Genomic DNA, 19,061 nt, shown 5'->3' with positions numbered 1-19,061 from the left:
ATCCGCAGTGATTTTGGAGCCCCCAAAAATAAAGTCTGACACTGTTTCCACTGTTTCCCCATCTATTTCCCATGAAGTGATGGGACCGGATGCCATGATCTTAGTTTTCTCAATGTTGAGCTTTAAGCCAACTTTTTCACTCTCCTCTTTCACTTTCATCAAGAGGCTTTTTAGTTCCTCTTCACTTTCTGCCATAAAGGTGGTGTCATCTGCATATCTGAAGTGATTGATATTTCTCCCAGCAATCTTGATTCCAGCTTGTGTTTCTTCCAGTCCAGCATTTCTCATGATGTACTCTGCATAGAAGTTAAATAAGCAGGGTGACAATATACAGCCTTGACGTACTCCTTTTCCTATTTGGAACCAGTCTGTTGTTCCATGTCCAGTTCTAATTGTTGCTTCCTGACCTGCATACAGATGGACTGGAATGGGTGAATTCAACTCAGAAGACCATTATATCTACTACTGTGGGCAGGAATCCCTCAGAAGAAATGGAGTAGCCATCATAGTCAACAAAACAGTCCAAAATACAGTACTTGGATGCAATCTCAAAAACGATAGAATGATCTATGTTCGTTTCCAAGGCAAACCATTCAATATCACGGTAATCCAAGTCTATGCCCCAACCAGTAAAGCTGAAGAAGCTGAAGTTAAACAGTTCTATGAAGACCTACAAGACCTTTTAGAACTAACACCCAAAAAAGATGTCCTTTTCATTATAGGGGACTGGAATGCAAAAGTAGGAAGTCAAGAAACACTTGGAGTAACAGGCAAGTTTGGCCTTGGAATGCGGAATGAAGCAGGGAAAAGACTAATAAAGTTTTGCCAAGAAAATGCACTGGTCATAGCAAACACCCTCTTCCAACAACACAAGAGAAGACTCTACACATGGACATCCCCAGATGGTCAACACCGAAATCAGATTGATTATATTCTTTGCAGCCAAAGATGGAGAAGCTCTATACAGACAAAAACAAGACCAGGAGCTGACTGTGACTCAAATCATGAACTCCTTATTACCAAGTTCAGACTTAAATTGAAGAAAGTAGGGAAAACCGCTAGACCATTCAGGTATGACCTAAATCAAATCCCTTATGATTATACAGTGGAAGTGAGAAATAGATTTAAGGGCCTAGATCTGATAGATAGAGTGCCTGATGAATTATGGAATGAGGTTCGTGACATTGTACAGGAGACAGGGATCAAGACCATCCCCATGGAAAAGAAATACAAAAAAGCAAAATGGCTGTCTGAGCAGGACTTACAAATAGCTGTGAAAAGAAGAGAAGCAAAAAGCAAAGGAGAAAAGGAAAGATATAAGCATCTGAATGCAGAGTTCCAAAGAATAGCAAGAAGAGATAAGAAAGCCTTCTTCAGCCATCAATGCAAAGAAATAGAGGAAAAGAACAGAATGGGAAAGACTAGAGATCTCTTCAAGAAAATTAGAGATACCAAGGGAACATTTCATGCAAAGATGGGCTCGATAAAGGACAGAAATGGTATGGACCTAACAGAAGCAGAAGATATTAAGAAGAGGTGGCAAGAATACACAGAGGAACTGTACAAAAACGATCTTCATTACCTGGATAATCATGATGGTGTGATCACTCATCTAGAGCCAGACATCCTGGAATGTGAAGTCAAGTGGGCCTTAGAAAGCATCACTACGAACAAAGCTAGTGGAGGTGATGGAATTCCAGTTGAGCTATTTCAAATCCTGAAAGATGATGCTGTGAAAGTGCTGCACTCGATATGCCAGCAAATTTGGAAAACTCAGCAGTGGCCACAGGACTGGAAAATGTTAGTTTTTATTCCAATCCCAAAGAAAGGCAATGCCAAAGAATCCTACAGTCCATGGGATGGCAAAGAGGAGGACACAACTTAGTGACTGAACTGGGACTAACAATGATTCCCAATGACACAATACTTTCAATTCCATTCAGATACATTTTAAAACACAATGTGAAAATCACTGGCCTTTGTAGAGAAGACATAAAAGGCAAAACCTAAAGAGCAAAAATTCTTGTAAGTCCCTATGGTAGCAAGATATTCTTATGAATTTTTATATCAACTATTAATATAAATAGTAGTATTTCCCAAGTATATAATTCCAGACAATAAAACACTGTGAGAACAAATAGGTCCACAAGTAAGATCTTAGTCTCTTCTTCAAAAAAGGGCTAAAAATTAAAGATGTGACTGCATTAATCTCTATTGCAAAGAGTATAAAATTTGCAGAACTACCTTCAGCAGCAACAAAAAAAGATGGTAATTCCTCGCTATTTATAATAGAATCTTGAACACTGCACACACTGAGAGCATCTCCCCAAGGAACTATCCAGATAATGATGAAACACATTATAATTAAAATTACAGAAACATCTCAGGAGTAAGGGAAGTTAAGGAGGGTTAATCAGAAGAATGTCTTCTGATAACATTATGTGACCAGCATCCTTAATATCATGGGTATAATCTCTCCAATCTTCACATGGTATAATATCTGCCTCAGGAAAGCACCCTGCACCTCAGGAAAACATTCTTGGTTTGCATTATACAATGTTGCTCAGTCACTTTCTTTTCTATTGTGCTTTAGTTCTAATAAGCATTATCTTCCCAGCCAAACACACCAATGCACACCCTATGCATCCCATGGCTGTTGAAGAGGTCCCAGGTGCCTCAACAGTGCAGATCACATGGAGACATCTAGGGAGAATGGGCACAAGTGGAGGTCACTGGTGGAGAAGCTGACGGCAGTAGAATAGTTTATCAGTGAACTCAGGCTCTTTTTGGAGTCAGTAGAGCATCAACTTCGATGTCAGTTAGACTGGAAATAAAATCTTAACTCTGCACCATAATTAACTGCCTGTCTTTGGAAAAGTAAGGATTCTCAGTTTCAAAGTTCATCTGTAGGAAAAGGAAACTGCTGTCTCACAGTGAGGTATGGGGATCACAGACAACATTGGGAAATTCTTAGCACAATGCCTGTCTCTGATGAAACAGTCAAAAAATTTAAATGAGCTGTGAATTTTCACCTATTAACAGTTCACAAGATCTCGCCACCTATTTGTGATTGTGATCAGTATTATCTCTGTGTTGAATGCCAGAAAGCACTTAACAGGAGGCTTCCTGTGTGCTGTTTTGGGTCTGTCAGGAATTCTCTGTTCCTTATTAATTCCTGAATATTCAGGAATTAAGAGGAAAGGCAAGCCTCTCCCGGACTGAGGAATCCAGGCATTTCCTTCGTTAGTTTTTCTATACTGTGATAAGTACCCTCTTCCTTTTTATGAACCATGTGGTAAATGTGGTTATTTACAACTCTTCCATATGGATGATCTCATGTTTTCTTGATAACTTGTAAGTTTTGATTTTATCTCTGCTGAAAATAGCTATCTTGTAAGACAGTATAAATGTTGAATAAAACACCTTTGCTCCATCAAAGCTTTGGTCCCTGTGTCTGTCTGTCTGTCTGTCTGTCTGTCTCTGTCTCTCTCTCTCTCTCTCCCCTCGTCTCTCCCCCTCTCTTTTTCAGGCTGATCCCCTGGAGCACAGAGGCCCTCTGAGTTCACTTTCCTGACGGGGCTTCTAAGACCCTCTAGAGAATGTGCTCTGTGCCTTCACCCCATCGAGAGGGCGCCTGAGGCCTTCATGAACAGAGCAAGCCCCGTGCAGGGGCTTTATTGGCTTTCTGAGTAAACCAAGGAATATCAGCCTCTTTCTCTCCTTTACTTTCTTATCGTCGACTCCGGACCACCAGGTTCCAGTCCATTAAAGGACCTCAACATTGAAGGGTAAAATATTAAAAAAAAAAAAAAAAAAACTACATAAAATAATTCTGAGGTTCAGTTTCTCCACAAAATATGGATAGTAGGGGCTTCCCTGGTGGCTCAGACTGAAGAGTCTGCCTGTAATGCAGGAGACCCAGGTTTGATCCCTGAGTCCTGAAGATCCTCTGGAAAAAGGAATGGCTATCCACTCCAGTATTCTTCATGCTTCTCTGGTGGCTCAGACATTAAAGATAGCCAGCAGATTAAAGAATCTGAATGGAAACCAAGATTGTTCATAAACACCCATTTGTACTACCTCAGTTTTGCTGGAAAATCATGGACAGAATAATACTCAGGCAAAGGTTTCCTCTTCAGTGCCCAAGGATCCCAGACTCCTCCTTAGTTCCTTCTCACCTTTTATGGAGAAGCTACATAAGGCAAACTCATTGGCACCAGATTATTATAACTTAACTTGCACTCCCTCAAGAAAAAGGGAATTTAAAACAAGAAAGCATTGTGTATGTAAGTGTGTCTGCATGTGTGTGTGTGTGTGTGTTAAAGAGGGAGAGAGCAAGGAAGAAAATCAAGGTTAAATACATTTTATACTAGAGATACTTAACTATAAAAAATTGACATATATATATAAATGTATGAATGAGATCCATTTTTTAAAGTGCTTTGCAGAACTATCCTGAATTTTATGCAAATAGCAAATTTGCTTTAAATTCTCCAAAAGAATCAAGATTTGGGGAGATTATGAGCCAGAAGTGATCTTGGAGGTCAGATACTTCATCCTAAAAATTAACTGGATGAATGGCACAAAATGAGTGGTTCAAGGTCACCCACAAATTATTTTGAAAATTGAAAACTAAAACCAGGAACATGACTTAACCAAGAACCTTGACATCATCATTCTTCATGCAACACTGAAACAAATCTCAAAAGAGTAGAGAAAGTGGTTCACTTTAAAAAAAAGAGAGAGAGAGGTGACAAATATTATCCAAATCCACTTGCCAAATTCACCTGCTAAATTCAGACTTAAATTAGAGAAGGTAGGGACAAACAATAGACCATTCAGCTATGACCTAAATCAAATCCCTTACAATCATACAGGGGAAGTGACAAACAGATTCAAGGGATTAGATCTGATAGACAGAGTGCCTAAAGAAGTATGCATGGAGGTTCATGACATTGTACAGAAGGCAGGGGTCAAGATGATACCCAAGAAAAAGAAGTGCAAAAACACAAAATGGTTGTTTGAGAAGGCCTCACAAAGAGCTGAGAAAAGAAGAGAAGTGAAAATCAAAGGAGAAAAGGAAAGATATACCCATTCAAATGCAGAGTTCCAAACAATAGCAAGGAGAGATAAGAAAACCTTCCTCTGGCTTCCAAAGATGAACTCAAAACAATCTACTTTACAACTCATGGAACAAAATGGGTATTCACATGAAGGCCACAAAACAAACCAACAAACAAAAACAGGACCAGGACACAAGGGTAGTATCCGATCAGAAAAAAAGCCTTCCTTGGCAAAGAAATAGAGGAAAAAATAGAATGGGAAAGACTAGAGATCACTTCAAGAAAATTAGAGATATCAAGAAAATACTTCATGCAAAGAGGAGCACGATAAAGGACAGAAGTGGTCTGGACCTGACAGAAGCAGAAGATATTGAGAAGAGCTGGCAAGAATACACAGAAGAGCTGTACAGAAGAAGATCTTCATGACCCAGATAATCACGATGGTGTGATCACTCACCTAGAGCCAGACATCCTGGAAGGTAAAGTCAAGTGGGCCTTAGGAAGCATCACTGTGAACAAAGCTAGAAGAGGTGATGGAACTCCAGGTGAGCTGTCCCAAATCTTAAAAGGTGATGCTGTGACAGTGCTGCATTCAGTATGCCAGCAAATTTGGAAAACTCAGCAGTGGCCACGGGACTGGAAAAGGTCAGTTTTCATTCCAATCACAAAGAAAGGCAACACCTAAGAATGCTCAAAGGACCGCACAATTGCACTCATCTCATACTCAATTTAAGTAATGCTCAAAATTCTCAAAGCCAGGCTTCAGCAATACATGAGCCATGAACTTCCAGATGTTCAAGTTGGTTTTAGAAAAGGCAGAGGAACCAGAGATCAAATTGCCAACATCTGAAAAACACAAGAGAGTTCCAGAAAAAAAATATCTATGCTTTATTGACTATGCCAAAGCCTTTGATTGTGTGGATCACAAGAAACTGTGGAAAATTCTGAAAGAGATGGAAATCCCAGACCACTTGACCTGCCTCTTGAGAAATCTATATGTAGGTCAGAAAGCAACAGTTAGAACAACAGACTGGTTCCAAATTGGGAAAGGAGTCTGTCAAGGATGTATCTTGTCACCCTTCTTATTTAGCTTATATGCAGAGTACATCATGAGAAACACTGGGCTGGAGGAAGCACAAGCTGGAATCAAGATTGCTGGGAGGAATATCAACATCCTCAGATATGCAATTGATACCACCCTTAGGGTAGAAAGTAGAGAAGAACTAAAGAGCCTCTTGATGAAAGTGAAAGAGGAGAGTGAGAACGTTGGCTTAAAGCTCAACATTCAGAAAACTAAGGTCATGTCATCTGGTCCCATCACTTCATAGCAAAAAGATGGGGAAACAGTGGAAACAGTGATAGACTTTATTTTGGGGGCTCCAGAATCACTGCAGATGGTGACTGCAGCCATGAAATTAAAAGACACTTACCTGTCGGGAGCCGCGTTAGGCATTACTGATGAAATGGAGGCATGGCCTCCAGCCCCCTCTCCTCATTCTGCAGGCACGGATCCAGGATTAAGGAGTTAGGCCTTGTAATTCTGACTTGTCTTTTCCTCTCCTCGGCTGAGCTGACTGAAAAGGAATATTAAGGTGCTTATTGTTCTTGAAAGGAGCATGAGAAGGCACAAAGCCTTCTGCTGCTGTGCTCAGAAAATAATTCATAAAGTTAATCATTGACATTTGTTCAAGGACTTTTACAAAAGAGTGTTCCAGGATGGGCACATAGGCCGTAGCTTGAGGCCATGGGAGGGATTGATATCTGAAGCCTTTTTGTGAGGAGAATGTTTATGGCAAAGGAGTTTACTGAGTTTAGGGCTTAGAAATAATTTAAATAGTTAGAAGTTAAAGATTTAAGGAATATTGTAAAATTAGCATATTTTACTATAGTTATAGAAGTTAGGAATTTTTAGAGACACTATAGCTAGAAGCCTTTTTAAGAGATAGTGAGCTCAGGATGTTAGGAGCAAACAGGACTTAGGAAGATAAGTAGTAAACTGAGGAACATAGCATGAGTTACAGTGTAATCACAAGTTAACTATAGGACACATTAGAAGAGGTAGATAATAGATGATAAGGCTGATTCCAAGAGAATCACTGAAGCAGGAACTCTGTTTGAAGAGCAACAATGATTTATGGAGATAATAAATCTTCGAGAGGGGGAACTGAAAATGTCAAACCTCTGGCCTAATGTTTTTGTAAAAGTATAAAAGAGAATCTTAAACTTGAAATGAACAGGCAGTCCATAGAAAACGGAGAGGTTGTGGCATTTGCTGACACCGTTCACCTCTTCAGGTTGAATCCCTGGCTGCTGGAGTTGATCCGGCAAGTACCCTTTGGAAGGAAAGTTATGACCAACCTAGACAACATATTAAAAAGCAGAGACATTACTTTTCCAGCAAAGGTCCATCTAGTCAAGGCTATCGTTTTTCCAGTAGTTCTGTATGGATGTGAGAGTTGGACTGTGAAGAAAGCCAAGCACTGAAGAACTGTTGCTTTTCGACTGAGATGTTGGAGAAGACTCTTGAGAGTCCCTTGGACAGAAAGGAGATCCAACCAGTCCATCCTAAAGGAAATTAATCCTGAATATTCATTGGAAGGGCTAATGTTGAAGCTGAAACTCCAATACTTTGGCCACCTAATGCGAAGAACTGACTCATTTGAAAAGACCCTGATGCTGGGAAAGATTGAAGGTGGGAGGAGAAGGGGACGACAAAGGATGAAATGGTTGGATGGCATCACCAGCTCAGTGGACATGAGTTTGAGTGAACTCCAGGAGCTGGTGATGAACACGGATGCCTGACGTGCTGCAGTCCAAGGGTTGCAAAGTGTTGGCCACGACTGAGTGACTGAACTGAACTGAATAGAATTTACTGGTAAAAACATGGGATATGGAGTCAACTTGTTGAATTCCCATTCTGGCTTTAACAATTTTGATCCATGCACTCTGGACAATGTTTCTTAATATTTCTGGGCTTCATCTATTTTTTGTTGTTGTTGTTAAAATGGATTCCTTATATGGGTAGGTTTATTTTGAGGATTATGCAACAGAAAGTATGCCCTACGGAACACATTGTTCTCCATACATGTCTGTGTGTGTTTGTGTGCATGTTCAGTCATTTCTTACACTTTGTACATCCATGGACTGGGTGCTGCTAAGTCACTTCAGTCGTGTCCGACTCTGTGCGACCCCATAGATGGCAGCCCACCAGGCTCCCCCATCCCTGGAATTCTCCAGGCAAGAACACTGGAGTGGGTTGCCATTTCCTTCTCCAATGCATGACGGTGAAAAGTGAAAGTGAAGTCGCTCAGTCGTGTCTGACTCTTAGCGACCCCATGGACTGCAGCCTACCAGGCTCCTCTGTCCATGGGATTTTCCAGGCAAGAGTACTGGAGTGGGGTGCCACTGCCTTCTCTGATGGACTGGGTAGTCATCAGTAAATGGTAGCTATTAGTCACTAAGTAAAGAATCATAGAGAATGGCACTCAGTATATTCCTTATCATCCACCTAAATGACTCAATGAATTATGTAAGTAATAGTGCCTAGAATAGTAACACCCACACTTTTCTGGTCGCTGGTATCGCCTTCTTCTTTCTCGTCATTTATGAATCATAAGTCTAGTTCTGGCACATGATTGCCCAAATAAGGAAGCAGAGTTCTGATGGCTGTAAATAAATGTATAATGCCAAGGTCTACATGCCTTTGAAGGAAGAGCCATTTTAGAAAGAGCTTCAGTGTCACGGCTCTTCTGCTGAATAAGGCGGGCAGGAGTTATATCATTTGTAGATTGATGCCATTTCCTAAGAGATTGTACACACAGGTGAGTATTAAGTAATTGCTTTGTTAGACAGTATTTTGCACTAAGTGAGTTCTCTGGAGAAATAACAATTGGGTACAATGCAGATTTGCCATGGGGCCCAACTGGTTTCTAGTGCTTTTCTTTTTTAGATTCAGTGTCAATATTTTCCTTCATACACTGGGAAGTCTACATCATAACATGGATGTCTGCCATCTATACTCATGCCATATTCTGTTACCCATAATATTTGTTTAATCCAATTTAACACAATTTCTTCCGCACAATTATCACAACTTTGTGCCACGACCTATTACCATCTCACTTTGGGTTATGGGTTGAAAAGCTTATTTAATATCCATATATCAAAATCTTGACTCCCAGTACTTCTGAATAAGACTGAATTTGTAAATATAGTTTTTAAAGAGGAAATTAAATTTTAATCGGTTCAAATAGTGCATCCTAACCCAAGATGACTGGTATCTTTTTTAAGAAAGGAGATTAGAACACAAAAATACACACAGGAAAGACTGTGAGAGACACAGGAGGTGATGGCTGTCTATAAGCCAGATAGAGCCTTCAGAACAGAACCAACCCTACTAACATTTTGGTCCTGAATCACTATCCTCCAAACTGGAAGGAAATCAGCCTCTTCTGCTTAAGCCACCCCAGTCTGTGGTTCTTAGTTACAGCAGCCCTCGCAAACTAGTATGTTCTGCCTTCAGTAGACAAAGAGACTGTTTTCATATTCAAGGGAAGTTTTGCTTCTTTGAGGAGTAGTATCATTTTTAATATATTTCAAACATTCATAGTATACATTCAAAATGTGCACAAAACATAAGTTTACAATTTATTGAATTTTTTCAAAGTAAAAATGCCTTTATGACCAAACTTCTAAACCAAGTAGAAGACCAACCCTACCTCAGACAAACTTCTCATCTTCTTTCTGAGTCCGTATCCCTCAAGTTACACGAACCTTTATTTTTAGCACTCTACGTAGTTTGTGTCTTTTCCTGAATCTTACACAAGTGGAATAAAACGAAACACATTCTTTCATGTATAGTCTTCTGGTGAAAACTCTGTTGACATCTGAACATTATGTTGATGATTGTTTTAGCTTGTTTGGACTGCTATAGTAATTATAACATAAGCATTTATTTATCACTGTTCTGAAAGCTGGAAGTCTAAGACTGGATTGGGTTCTGATGAAAGCATTCTTCCTGGTTTGTAGATGGCTGTCTTTTTGTTGTGCCCACACATCACATGGGGCAAGGGAGTGCCCTGGGCTCTTTTATGAGGGCATTAATCCAGTTCATGGGCTTCCCTAGTAGCTCGGAAAGTAAAGAATATTCCTGCAATGCAGGAGTCCTGAGTTTGATCCTTGTATAGGGAATGTTCCCTGGATCAGGAAATGGCAACCCACTTCAGTATTCTTGCCTGGAGAACCACATGGACAGAGGAACCTGGCGGGTTACAGTCCATGGGGTCACAGAGTCGGACACGACTAAGCATGAGCAGGCACTAATTCAGTTCATGAGGGCAAAGCAAAGCCTTCATGACCTAATGACTTCCCTGAAGCTCCCGCATTCTAAATAGCAATGGTTCTTTTATTACTGTAAGTGTAGAGATCAAGTTGACAACATTCACTGAATCATGGAGAAAGCAAAGGTGTTCCAAAAAAAAAAAAAAATCTACTTCTGGATTGTACTCCAACTATACCAAAAAATCTGGAACAAACAACCTCATTCAGTTCAGTTCAGTTCAGTTCAGTTCAGTCACTCAGTCGTGTCCGACTCTTTGCGACCCCATGAATAGCAGCACACCAGGCCTCCCTGTCCATCACCATCTCCCAGAGTTCATTCAGACTCACGGCCATTGAGTCAGTAATGCCATCCAGCCATCTCATCCTTGGTCATCCCCTTCTCCTCCTGCCTCCAATCCCTCCCAGCATCAGAGTCTTTTCCAATGAGTCAACTCTTCGCAAGAGGTGGCCAAAGTACTGGAGCTTCAGCTTTAGCATTATTCCTTCCAAAGAAATCCCAGGGCTGACCTCCTTCAGAATGGACTGGTTGGATCTCCTTGCAGTCCAAGGGACTCTCAAGAGTCTTCTCCAACATCACAGTTCAAAAGCAGCAATTCTTTGGTGCTCAGCCTTCTTCACAGTCCCACTCTCACATCCATACATGACCACGAGAAAAACCATAGCCTTGACTAGACGGACCTTAGTCGGAAAAGTAATGTTTCTGCTTTTGAATATACTATCTAGGTTGGTCATAACTTTTCTTCCAAGGAGTAAGCGTCTTTTAATTTCATGGCTGCAGTCACCATCTGCAGTGATTTTGGGGCCCAAAAAAAATAAAGTCTGACACTGTTTCCACTGTTTCCCCATCTATTTCCCATGAAGTGATGCGACTGGATGCCATGATCTTCATTTTCTGAATGTTGAGCTTTAAGCCAACTTTTTCACTCTCCTCTTTCACTTTCATCAAGAGGCTTTTTAGTTCCTCTTCACTTTCTGCCATAAAGGTGGTGTCATCTGCATATCTGAAGTGATTGATATTTCTCCCAGCAATCTTGATTCCAGCCTGTGTTTCTTCCAGTCCATCGTTTCTCATGATGTACTCTGCATAGAAGTTAAATAAGCAGGGTAACAATATACAGCCTTGACGTACTCCTTTTTCTATTTGGAACCAGTCTGTTGTTCCATGTCCAGTTCTAACTGTTGCTTCCTGACCTGCATACAGATTTCTCAAGAGGCAGGTTAGGTGGTCTGGTATTCCCATCTCTTTCAGAATTTTCCACAGTTTCTTGTGATCCACACAGTCAAAGGCTTTGGCATAGTCAATAAAGCAGAAATAGAGGTTTTTTGGAACTCTCTTGCTTTTTCCATGATCCAGCGGATGTTGGCAATTTGATCTCTGGTTCCTCTGCCTTTTCTAAAACCAACTTGAACATCAGGGAGTTCACGGTTCACGTATTGCTGAAGCCTGGCTTGGAGAATTTTGAGCATTACTTTACTAGCATGTGAGATGAGTGCAATTGTGCGGTAGTTTGAGCATTCTTTGGCATTGCCTTTCTTTGGGATTGGAATGAAAATGGACCTTTTCCAGTCCTGTGGCCATTGCTGAGATCTGGCCAAAGAAAATATAAAGATAGTAAATCACTATATCAGAAATACTCAAAATCGTGTATCATAAGGAAATGACAAACTAAAGCAACAGTGAGGTAGCACTGCACACCTGTCAGATCCAGCAAACTCAGAAAGGGGGGCGGGGTGGTGGTGAGGCTTCTCCGGTGGCTCAGTGCTGATGAACCTGCCTGACGATGCAAGACACTCTAGTTCAATCCCTTACCCAGGAAGATCCCATGTGCCACGGAGAAATACAGCTGGATTTTTCCTCAACTAAACAAGGCTCACCTGTGACCTGAACACTACACGTCTAGTGCTTAGTAAACAGCTTTGAAAAAGTGTCCAGACAAAAATTTTCACACAATTACACACAAGAGCTCTACTTGTAATAGCTAAAAGCTTTCAACTATCAGGATGTCTTTAGTAGATGACTATGTAAGCAAATTGGGATACATCCAAAGAGAAGGGGAGCAAATGCTACCCCAAAATATACCCCTTCAGCATGAGAATTAATTGGACTTAATTAACTTTTTTTTAAGAGGACACATGATCATCTCTGAAACCCAAGTTCAAGACGGCTCTTTACAAGAGTCACCTTTACAAGAGAAATCTCATTTCAAAGGAATTCTCTGTATGTATCAGATAGAAGGATGACAGTCTTGTGAAACTCTTTTTTTTATCAATAGGGAAAGCTAAGACATTAATCTGTACAACAATGACACCCTTCCTTTCCTTTAGTTTTATTTTTTAATATTTATTTGTTTTTTTATTTGGCTGCGCCAGGTTGACCTTCATTGAGGCAAGCCAGATATTTAGCAGCAGCATGCAAACTCTTCATTGTGGCATGGGAGACCTAGTTCTCTGATCAGGGATGGAACCTGTGCCTGCTTCTTAAGGAGTGTCCAGTCTTAGCCACTGGACCACCAGGAAGCCCCTGTTTTGTTTTTAGATGAAGATGGTATCTAAGGTGATATCTTGGGCCATTTCAGTCACTGGCTCAGTTTCCCAAGTTTCTCCAAAGCACACACAAGGTGCACGTTATTATACTGGTCTGCAAAACAAGTAAAGGTAGTTCATACTCCAACACTGTATGCTTACAAATATGTAAATGGTAAATGGCATGTTATTTATTTTTAATTACTATGGGGAAAAACAATGTAGTATTGATACATGTTACAACATGAATAAACATTAAAAACATCTTTAGTGAAAAAATACATAAGAAAAGGCCACCGGGATCCCACATTCACCATGTCTGCTTTACACCCACCAAGTTTGTCCAATGTCTGAAAATCTCAGTAATGGTCTAAAAAAAAATTGGATGAGGATGGGAAAAAAGATATATTCATACAACTGGACAATTGCTGAAAGTGGAAGTGGGGCTGTGGATTACGTTATAATGTAGAAACTATATGATTTCCTGATTTTGGAGAATATGTGCTGGTTCCACAGGAGAATGCACCCATTTTGGATGAAACACATGGAGTATTTTAGGTGATGTGCAAATGTGAGTATTTTTTTACCATTATTAAGAGTTTCCTGCACGTTTTAAGTTACTGAAAAGTAAATTATTTTTCAAAACAACCATGTCAATATCACAAAAGAAAATCAGATCAAACAGGCTTGAAACTTTCTTATAGAGGCCAAGACTTACCCAGACGAAGTTCAAGGGAAGTTGTGATGCTCATTGCCCAGCTCCCTGCTGGCGGGCACTGAGGCAACCCCGCTCCTCTCAGCCTGGACGCAGCCCCGTTACCCAGGAGCCCGAGCCCTGAGGGCCGTGAGGAGACAAAGCTCCCGCCAGCTGCTCACCGAGCCGAGTCTGAAGGCAAAGCGTCCTGTGTCCGCGGTCAGAGCGGGGTTGGCGCCCCCTGCGGGCCGCCAGAGAAGAGCAGGCAGCCCCGCGCTCACCGACCCCAGAGGGCTCACCCAGAAGCAGTTCTGCGGTGAGCGCTCAGACTGGAAGCCCAAACTGAAACGGAGCCAAAAAACTCCAAAACACTGCTCAACACACGGCCAGGGAACAATTGATTAAAAACCATACGGAATGAAAAGAACATAAACACAAACTTTGCAACTGACACCACATTTCAATTAAAAACTATCGACATTTTAGAAAACAACTAAAGATCTACATGGCCTTGAGTCTGGTGATGAGTTCTAAAACACAACAAAAAAGCCAATATACAAAATGTTTTAAATACATTAATTAAAACACTGACTTTTAAAAATGTATACATTCACTCCCTTGCTCAAGAAAACCAAAGGACAAAGTGTTAGGGGAACCACTAACCAAAACCACCTGCCCGTCCTTGCCAGGCACCAGAGAAACCACTTGCAGGAGTCATCTTACAACAGGAGGTCCTGGGTAAGAACAAGGAACTAACAAGCTACCACCAACCAGGAAAGGAAAGGTCAAAGGAGATAGGAGACTCCAATCCGTAGGTCTTACCAACCTCCCAGGGTCCTCCTTGCCAGAATCCACCTTGGATGAGTGATGCATATGCCACCAGGAAGGACCCCAATTCAGAAAGACTGGCCAGAGACAAACCAGAAACTAACCTAATGCCCATAAAACCTGAGACTGTGAGCCACGTGGCAGAGCAGTTCTCTCAGCTTCCCTCATCCCCCCGCCCTCCACCCAGGCAGCCCTTCCCAATAAAATCTCTTGCTCTGACAGCACACGTCTCCTTGGACAATTCATTTCCAAGTGTCAGACGAGAGCCCGCCCTGAGGCCGTGGAAGGGGCCCCCCCTTCCTGCATCAAAACCACAAACCAGGAGAAAATATCTTCCAAATGTGTATCTGTGCAGAAGGAAATGGCACCCACTCCAGTATTCTTGTCTGGGCAATCCCATGGACAGAGGAGCCTGGCAGGCTACTGTCCAACAGCAGGGCACTTTTGAAGAGAGGAAACAGTCCCAGGAAAGTTGAGGCACTCACCAAAGGCCCTGAAGCTTTCGACGGCACAGCCAGAACTGTGGCTGAGCACCCCCAGCTCCCAGGCCTCTTGGTCCTGGCCTCTCTCACCAGATACGGGTGTGGCAACCAGGCCTCTTGGTCCTGGCCTCTCTCCCCAGATACGGGTGTGGAAACTAGAGTCTAAACATGGCTGAGCACCGCCAGCTCCCAGGCCTCTTGGTCCTGGCCTCTCTCCCCAGATACAGGTGTGGAAACTAGAGTCTAAACATGGCTGAGCACCGCCAGCTCCCAGGCCTCTTGGTCCTGGCCTCTCTCACCAGATACGGGTGTGAGAACTAGAGTCTAAAACACGGCTGAGGGCTTCCCTCGTGGCTGAGTATTAAAGAATCTTCCTGCCAATGCAGGGGATGCAGGTTGGATCCCTGTCCATGCTGTGGAGCAGCTAAGCCCACGCACCGCAACCACTGAGCCTGTGTTCTAGATGCCGGAAGCTGCAACTGCTGAGCCCATGAGCCCCAGAGCCTGTGTCCCACAACAGGCGCCACCAGTGAGAAGCCCACACACCACAACTAGCGCAGCCCCTGCTCAACACAACTAGACAAAAGTCACACAACAAGGACCCACAACAACAGGCGCCACCCGTGAGAAGCCCACACCACAACTAGCGCAGCCCCTGCTCAACACAACTAGACAAAAGTCACACAACAAGGACCCACAACAACAGGCGCCACCCATGAGAAGCCCACACCACAACTAGCGCAGCCCCTGCTCAACACTAGACACAGGCCCACACAACAAGGACCCACAACAACAGGCGCCACCCATGAGAAGCCCACACCACAACTAGCGCAGCCCCTGCTCAACACTAGACACAGGCCCACACAACAAGGACCCACAACAACAGGCGCCACCCGTGAGAAGCCCACACCACAACTAGGGCAGCCCCTGCTCGCCACAACTAGACAAAAGCCACATAACGAAGACCCAGAACAGTGAAACATAAAAAAATTTCTTTTTTTTAAATGCGTATCTGATAAAGAATTTGTACTCAAATTATACCAAGAACTCTAGAGCAAACAAACCCGTTAGTAATTACTAAAGACTGAAAAGACTCTGATGCTGGGAGGGATTGGGGGCAGGAGAAGGAGATGACCGAGGATGAGATGGCTGGATGGCATCATGGACTCGATGGACGTGAGTCTGAGTGAACTCCGGGAGATGGTGATGAACAGGGAGGCCTGGCGTGCTGCGATTCATGGGGTCGCAAAGAGTCAGACATGACTGAGTGACTGAACTGAACTGAACTGAAACAGACACCTGGCCACAGAGGGTACTCTGAGAGTAAACAACCATAAGAGACATACTCAGGATCCTGGTGGGATGCGTGCACATCCACCTTTGGAAGACAGTCTGACAGTTTTTTCCAAAGCTAAACAGACTCATCTAGGATGCAATACTACACCTCTTGTATTTAGACAACAGCTTTGAAAAACTGTGTTCAAACAAAAACTAGCATAAGATAATTCACAGTAGCTTTATTCTGGGTTAAAAATTGGTTAAAAACTGAAAGACATCAGAATGTTCTTCTGTAAATGAATTAATAAGCAAATTAGGGTACATATACATCAAGGGGAGCAGAATATGCCACCCCAAGTTGTGTCTTTTTAACATCAGCATAATTCTGGACTGACATTTAAAAAACAGCAGATCCAGGAGAATGTTTGAAAGTGCCCTATTAGGAATTAAATTTACATTTATTAGGGAAATCTCCACTTGTAAGGCTGTCTCCACCTGTGTACCAGGAATGGAAGGATAACTAAGTCTTCAGAGAAGCTAGTCCATGGAGATGGCCTGGATGCAAGTCTGCATAATATCCAGACCCTTGTTTACTGTGCTTTGCCTCCAACCTCCCAAATCACTCCACCACCACCACCCCCTCATATCTTTGTTTTGTTCTTGGTAAAGATAGCACATAAGTTACAGGCTTGGGCAATTTCAGGTTTTCCTAGGTACCTTACAAGCATATAGGGAGTATGCATGGTAATAAGCTTCTGTTTTCCTCCAGTTCATCTGCCTTTCATTGCGGGGGAAAGTCTCAATGAGGAAAACAGAAATATAAAGGGAACATTGTTTTTCCTCCAATACACATGCAATGGAATAGTATTCGGAAATATAACGGAATGAACCATCAAACCAAGAAGAAACCATGGATGAATCTTACATGTATATTGCTAAGTGAAAGAATCCAGTCCACACACTAGTGACCCCATTTATACAACATTCTGAAAAAGGCAAAACAGACTTAGAAAAAGATTATGAGGTAGGAGGGTCAATATTCCATCTGATACATCACAGATGAAATGGTTGGATGGCATCACCGACTCGATGGACGTGAGTTTGAGTAAGCTCCGGGAGCTGGTGATGGACAGGGAAGCTTGGCGGGCTGCAGTCCATGGGGTCGCACAGAGTCAGACACAACTTAGCGAATGAACTGGCATTACAGATGAATATCTACCACTGTGCATTTGCATAAACCCATAGATCTTTAGACCTCAATTAGTAAATCATAATCTATTCAAATGTAGTTATTTAGGACATGAGAGTGTTACAGAACGAAACAGAATGCAGCAGAGTCTAAATGACTTAGAAATGCATGGGAAAAAAACTCACTCTTTGTTGGTGGCACGGATGGCATAGGCTGACGAAAGCTGAAGCACCAGCAGGTCCTGAGGATCTTAGCGCAAAGAAAGCCAGAACTGGGAAGATAAAGGGCACAGCAGGGCCCCCACCCGGTTCCAGTCCTCTTGCTTCTCAGCCCGCTCTCTGGGCCTGGACGAGGGTCCTCTCTGACTGGTCCAGTGTGGACCCATGGGCAGCATCACTGCGCGGTGACAGCCGGGCACACGGGGCCCCTGAGCCACATGCAGCCGCCCGGGGCTTCCAGGAGCCCATGTGCAAGCGCCGGGACAGACATCTGACAGACAGACTCACCACCTAAAGTGGAAACGCCTGGTTCCTGGGAATCTGGAACTTTGCTTTTTAAAGGCCCTTTCCTTGGCCCTCGCCCTTCTGGGCTGCTGTGTCTCCTCCTGACTCCTCCCCCTGAAACGTGTGGCTCACTGGAGCCTCCCCAGGACCTGAGCTGCTCAGCAGCTCCCACTGTGGTCCAGCCTCTCAGAGGGGCTGCTCCACCGCCCGTTGTAAACAGGGGAACTCACCGGAAATCCCCCTGCGCAACGGTCAGGAGACAGCTGCGCGGGGACGGCCACGGACTCTGTTCTCGGAGATCCCCTCGGTCCTTCTGGAAGTGTTCTGGAACGCGAGTGCAGCAAGCTAGCACACACTTCCCGTATTCCGGTCCTGCAATGCCGCTCAAGCCTTTCCCCTTCACGACCGCACTGGCAGTGTCGGGAGTCACTTAGACTGTTTTTCCGTTTAGTTGCTCTGATTAACTCCAAGGACCACATGCCTACAGGCGTCTCTAACTGGAGCCTGCACGGCCCCAGTTCCAGGCACGGGGACGCAAAACAGAGTGCCTGTGACACAGCTTCCTGGGGCATCACGTTTATTCCCGGTGCTTTAGAAGGACACCCATTCAGCCTGAACTAACCCCACAATGTCCCAAAGCCGAAACACCAATGGGTCCTGAGGAGACCCATCTCCTGTCAGCCTGAAGTGAACCCCACAACGTCCCGAGGCCAAAACCTGAGCAGGTCCTGAGGAGACCGGACTCCCGGCAGCAGCCGCAGGCAGCCCCGCGCTCCGGCGGAGCGGGAATTCCGCCTGGGGTGGGGGTGGGTCGGGGAGGCGGGCTCTCGCTCCCTGCCAGCCAATGGGAACTGCAGCTCAAGCCGCCCTCACTGGCGCAGGCACAGCTCAGTGGAGACTCCGCCCCTCAGGGCAGTTCTGCTAGGTCCATTAAACTACGGAAATTCAAACTGAAATATTGCCAATATCCAAAACTTCTCCAAAATAGTTAAGGGATAATTAACTTGAAACTATATAGAATGAAATGTAGTCACCAAATTCACTCAAATTTATTAACAGACATTTAAATTTTGAAACTATCAAAACTGAGGACATAAACATAGGAAATCCACATGCCCCTGGGTTTGGCCTGTAGATCATGAGCTCTGAGTGTCAACACAC

The 19,061-nt window shown here is 43.3% G+C and overlaps 1 long non-coding RNA gene across 1 annotated transcript; it reads right to left on the bottom strand.

Moving 5' to 3' along the window:
* Positions 1 to 225: 225 nt before the first annotated feature.
* LOC128052011 (uncharacterized) lies at positions 226 to 17,600 on the bottom strand. The gene is made up of 3 exons (XR_008199804.1): positions 17,583 to 17,600; positions 6,494 to 6,637; positions 226 to 296 (listed from the first exon to the last, which is right to left on the bottom strand). It is a non-coding gene; the product is annotated as an uncharacterized LOC128052011 (long non-coding RNA).
* Positions 17,601 to 19,061: the final 1,461 nt, after the last annotated feature.

Source organism: Budorcas taxicolor, chromosome 8 (genome assembly GCF_023091745.1).
Source record: "Budorcas taxicolor isolate Tak-1 chromosome 8, Takin1.1, whole genome shotgun sequence".
Classification (NCBI taxonomy): Eukaryota; Metazoa; Chordata; class Mammalia; order Artiodactyla; family Bovidae; genus Budorcas; species Budorcas taxicolor.
The sequence above is the reverse complement of the archived record's forward strand: the minus strand, read 5'-3'. Positions and strand labels throughout refer to the sequence as shown.